Source organism: Empidonax traillii, unplaced genomic scaffold (assembly GCF_003031625.1).
Source record: "Empidonax traillii isolate 1590-97213 ecotype Southwest subspecies unplaced genomic scaffold, ASM303162v1 scaffold126:size1624879, whole genome shotgun sequence".
Taxonomy (NCBI): domain Eukaryota; kingdom Metazoa; phylum Chordata; class Aves; order Passeriformes; family Tyrannidae; genus Empidonax; species Empidonax traillii.
The window spans coordinates 160,066-165,103 of record NW_020955319.1 but is presented as its reverse complement, the minus strand read 5'-3'; the positions used below and the strand labels follow the sequence as shown (position 1 = coordinate 165,103).

Here is a 5,038-nt window from a genome sequence, read left to right as displayed (position 1 = left end):
AACTCCTGGCCCTGCACAAGATCTTGCAGGTTTTGTCGTCTGTTCCTTTTTGTTCTCCAACTGCCCCTTTATTCTCCATGTCACCAGCTTCCTTCAAATACATACCCTTTCAATCCTGTTTGCATCTTCTCTCTGCTATGTGCAGGTCTCCTCCTGCCTCAGATCTCAGGTCTTGTGTCCAACTCCAGGAAATGCTTGCCCAGATCCTCCTGCCACTGATGGAAAGTCACCCAGGAAATGCGAGCACAGCACAGATATTGTGCTGGGAGTGGGAGAGGGTAAACAGATCCTCAGAATCCTTAGGTGGGTGCAGCATTATGGAGCCAATAGGTATTGACCAAGGTGAGAAGTGAGAGTTTAATCAAGCCAGCACAGACTCAACGAAAGCTCATTCATGTATGACTCTAATTTTGAGGGTCCCATAAGGGCTTATCATCACCAGCCAAGTCCTCATGCTGTGCATGAGCTGTGCCTCCATGCCCTGCACTCTCCTTCCTCAGCAGACATCCTTCCCATGCCACGCTGCACACACGGACCCAGCCCCAGTGCTCGGACCAGGCTGCAGGAGGCACTGTGTGGCCAAACACAGCCCAGCCCTGCCACCCACCCTGCCTCTCTGCCCTCCCTCAGTTTCATAGGGGTCTGTGAATCACATTCTGCTTCAGTTTCGTTTTGACTTTTGCTTTTCCTCTCTGCAACTCGTTATCAAACAGTCCCTGCAGTTTTCTTTGGCTCACCATATGAACGCAGATAATTAGTCACAGGCTGCCAGGGCCTGCAGGACTGCTCTGCGGGAGCTGCAGGCTGGCACCTCAGACCCAGAGGATATTGGCAGGATCTGGGTTAGAAAATCACAGGCTACTAATTCAAAGGTGGCAGGATCACAATAAAATTGTTGAAGGACCTGGACTGAGATCTGTGAGAAAAGCTTGGGGGCAAACCATTATCTGTAAGAGGCACAGAAATTTGTCCTGCATAAGGAAGATCTCAAGTCATAGCGAGTAGATGAAGTTTATAAACTAAAGGAGTAGATAAGTTTATAAGCTAAAGGAGTAATAAACTGACCAAAGCATATTTTGCTATTTGGTGCTTTTGGTTCTCATGGTAAGTAAATGAACTGCAGCTGGTCAAGTGAACGTCCACGTTTTCTCTCAGGTAACACACACTTATGCTACCACCATCAGCCTTCTGTGAAGGGAATATACACACAAAATTCCCACAACCCAAAAGGGCTGGCACTTCATCATGCACACAGTGTGCACGTAGCACAGCAATAGCAGCTTCCTCTGACATAGAGAATCAGAGCTTGGCATATGCTGGCACAAAAATCGCTATCCCATATACATGCTAATTCAGCAGTGCCCATCTGAAACAGGCTATCTGTTCATGCCAGAGGTCAATCCAGTCTGACCCGCTCCCTGAGCCAGTACCACCAGACAATTTCAAATGCATATACTGGAAGACAGATATGTCTCTGTTAGAATAAAAGTACTTCTAGAAAAACAAAACAAAACAAAACAACAACAACAAAAAAAACCCAACCCACAACCAAACAAACAACCCCCCAAACCAAATAACAAAAAACCCAAAGACAACAAAAACCAAAACAAAACCCAAAACAAAAACAAACAAGCAAACAAAACCAAAACAACAACAACAACAAAAATGTTCTGCGCTTCCACTGGGGATAGAATTAGAAGGAACTGCAAAAATGGGAACTTGGGTCAGAGATTAAGAAAATTGTTTCCAAGTTAAGGAGAGTAAAGCCCTGGAATAGATTGCCTTTGAGATTACTGAATTATTATCCTTGGAGAATTTCTATGAAAAAGCTTGAAAAATCTCAGTCAGGATGACAGTGTTCTCATTTGGGGAAAGAATGGAGTTAGAACACCTACCCTGCTTCTTTCCTGTCTCTTCCTCACACCGCCCACCATCTCCCCCCAAAAATTCTGCATCTAACAGTCTACAATCTAGGTGCTTAGAAATATGGCAATAACTGTTTCCCCAAGTACACAACACTTACCAGTCACTATGGGGAACTTTGAGGACACTCAGGAACAGCAGCATGACACTCAGATGTTTTTTTGATTGGACTACTCTGGCTCCTAAGGAAGAAATACTGTAGCTACTGATGAAGGGAGCAAGCCTCAGAGCTAACCAATTCTGATTCCAGCTAGTAAAAGCAGAGGGAAACACAAACCCGTTTTTCACAAAACCTTGATTTGATGCTTTTCTAAGTGAAAGGGGTGGACTGTACCTGGCAGAGGATGTGGCTGAGGTGTCTGTATTAGGGACAGGGATGGAGCAGCACAAAGCTCACTCCTGGGAAGGAAGAAGGGTGAGAGAGGACAGCCATCAGGAGGCCCAGAGCAGCTGAGGCTGTCATCAGAGCAGTCTGTCTCTCTCCTCCAGGCAGTCTTCCCAGAGCACCTCCTTGCCCAGCCCTGGCTCTGGTACTTCTTCCTCTGCTCATCCATCTTTCCGACCCTGATAGTATCTCCCAAGGCTTAATAATTAACCAGTTCTTAGAGAGAGGAGGGGGAAACAGAGTATGCTCTTGAAGTGTTATAAAGGGAAAAATGCTGCAACATTCCTGACCAAACTTAACTCAGTACCTTCCTATTTCCTCAGCTGCACTTGGCATTGGAAAAAAACAATCCCACTGCACAAAACCTGTCGCTTTGTTTGCTTCAGGCACATTATGAAGTAATTAATTATTACCTTCCCCTTGTCATGACTGCCTGAGAATAGCAACGAACAGGGAAAGAAGTGTCAAAGTGATTTCTCCTTCACAAGTTCAGCAAAGGAAACAGACATGCAATTCTTATGAATGAAGAATAGTCCCAAAAATAAGAAAGCAGAATTGCTTTTGCCGACATTCAAGAAGACTCAAATTACAGAGATCTGAGGTCTTGATGTAGGGTTTTTTTCCTTTTTTTTTTAATTAAACAAATTACTCAGAATTTGAGTTTGGCTGGGCTGAAAAGATTATCTAGCATTGAAAAGACTATCTGGACTAAGTAGGCTACCAAAAGCAAACAGTGTTATCAGCCCGGCACTCAGTTTAAAGAAACTGGCACTCCCCTTCAAAAGGTACATGTTCTTCCTTATCTCTTTAACACACACCATCAAGGTTTCAGCTTTCACAATGTCATTTTAGCACATGGCATTGCGCTGTAGCTGAACAGAAAAGGAAAACGCTGAGATGTGAAAATGATCAAGCAGTTCCTAAAGTCAGAAACAGTTTGTGTATTCTGAACAATAAAACCTTCTTTTTAATATTAACTATCAGCTGTGTTAAATAATAAAAAATTGATCTTCAGTACTGGCACTTCACAGATACAATTTAAAAATGCTTCCTGTGGCTAACTATAAAGCTGGTTTTGCATAATTTTCAACAGTTTAGTGCAATCCATCATGTATCAAAAAGTCATAATTATTCCTAGGCAACAGAGAGAAATTTTATTGAAGTCTGAACAAATTTCAATAACTCCCCTACTTCCATGATAGCCTAGAATAAAAAAAATAATTACATTCACAAATCATAACACCATTGGCACAAAAGAAAAATCTTGTATCTGCTTAGGGCTTTAAGTTACAAAGGATCTTTATTTAACTTTGGTAGGGCTTATGTTTAGAAAACATGTATCTGTGTAGCCTGAAGTATTAATCAATTGCTGTCAGTGAAGAATATTGTGCAAAAATTACTCTTTTCCCTCTTTGTTAGTTCTATGAATACTGAGTTGAGAGGAGGCAACACATGCACCAGGTAACTCCTTTTATCTTGATTGCAAAAACACTTCCAAGATTTACAGTTAAACAGTTACTGCCCCTCATTCAATTCCTGTTTGACTTAAGATTCCCTGAAGCTGACAAAGGAAACACGGAGTTATATTTTCCAGCTAAATCTCAAACCTAGTGTTTCAAAGAAGTAGTGTCTGCTAAGAAGGACAACTTCCAGGCCCAGCCACACGTGTAGCACCTGCAAGCACAGGACATGCACCAGGCCTGGGTAACAAGCCCAGCTGATGGGACAGGTTTGCTACAGCAGCTTTTATCAGCCACCATATGGCACCTGAGATCAGCAGAGCTACAGCAGAGAGACCCATCTTGGAGAGACCCAGATGAGAATATCAAGTGATACAGGGGCTCTCCTGCCAGGATCCCTCACAGACCCTAAATCTCATCAGGGCTCTGGACTACAGTTCTGGGTGGGCAATTGGCAGGACTGAGCACAAGCATCCAAGTCCTCTGTAAGATTTAATCCTAAATTCCTAGCAGAACATTGTATGACCAGAATCTAAAGTTTAATGCAGACCTTGTGCCTCAACCACAAAATTGTCCTTTCTTGTTGCCTTAAAACACTTAGGCTACATTTTGAAAAATAAGTTTGTGACAAGAGGGCAAGATAATTGTTTTGGGCACCATCAGCTAACTAGACCTACCTCCTACTGTGAAGGGGTTTTCTCTTACAAATGATAAGTAAAGCCCCATTTAATACTTTTGAGATTACAAGGGTGGTGGTAGGGAAGGAGTAGACATCACAACTAACAGTTACATCCTTACTTCAGGTCAAAGCCAAAGCAGTGTAATCTATGACAAGAAGACCTGAGATGCATGTATATTACTTTGCCAAAAGAAGAAATACTGGGCATGTTTAATTACAAAGTTCTAGTGCTTTTGAACAATAATTTGAACTTTTCTGGAGATTCATCTAAGGCTGAGAGTGCACTTTCACATGTAAAGAAGGGAGAGAGCAGAAACAGTGCACAACACATCCTAGGGAGGGCATTATAAACCAGTATTTAAACTAGAGAAGATTTTTTTTTTCCTATAAAAATCACAGTTTAAATTTTAAAACATCAAGCCTCACTATAAGAACCTGCTGACTCTGTCCACCTGCTTTACTCATCCAAGAGAAGCCACCACAGTACAGCAGGTCTTGTTCATTTGTCAGCTGCTCCAGGTGCACGTCAGTACCTGTTCAAAGCCAGCACGGGGTGGGGGCTGAACGAGGACGTCACATTTTGCCAGGGGA

At 42.7% G+C, this 5,038-nt stretch overlaps 1 long non-coding RNA gene across 1 annotated transcript; it reads right to left on the bottom strand.

Moving 5' to 3' along the window:
* Positions 1-1,293: 1,293 nt before the first annotated feature.
* Positions 1,294-2,749, bottom strand: LOC114057331. Its single transcript, XR_003571191.1, has 3 exons — positions 2,722-2,749; positions 2,024-2,105; positions 1,294-1,455 (listed from the first exon to the last, which is right to left on the bottom strand). It is a non-coding gene; the product is annotated as an uncharacterized LOC114057331 (long non-coding RNA).
* Between the last annotated feature and the right edge of the window lie 2,289 nt (positions 2,750-5,038).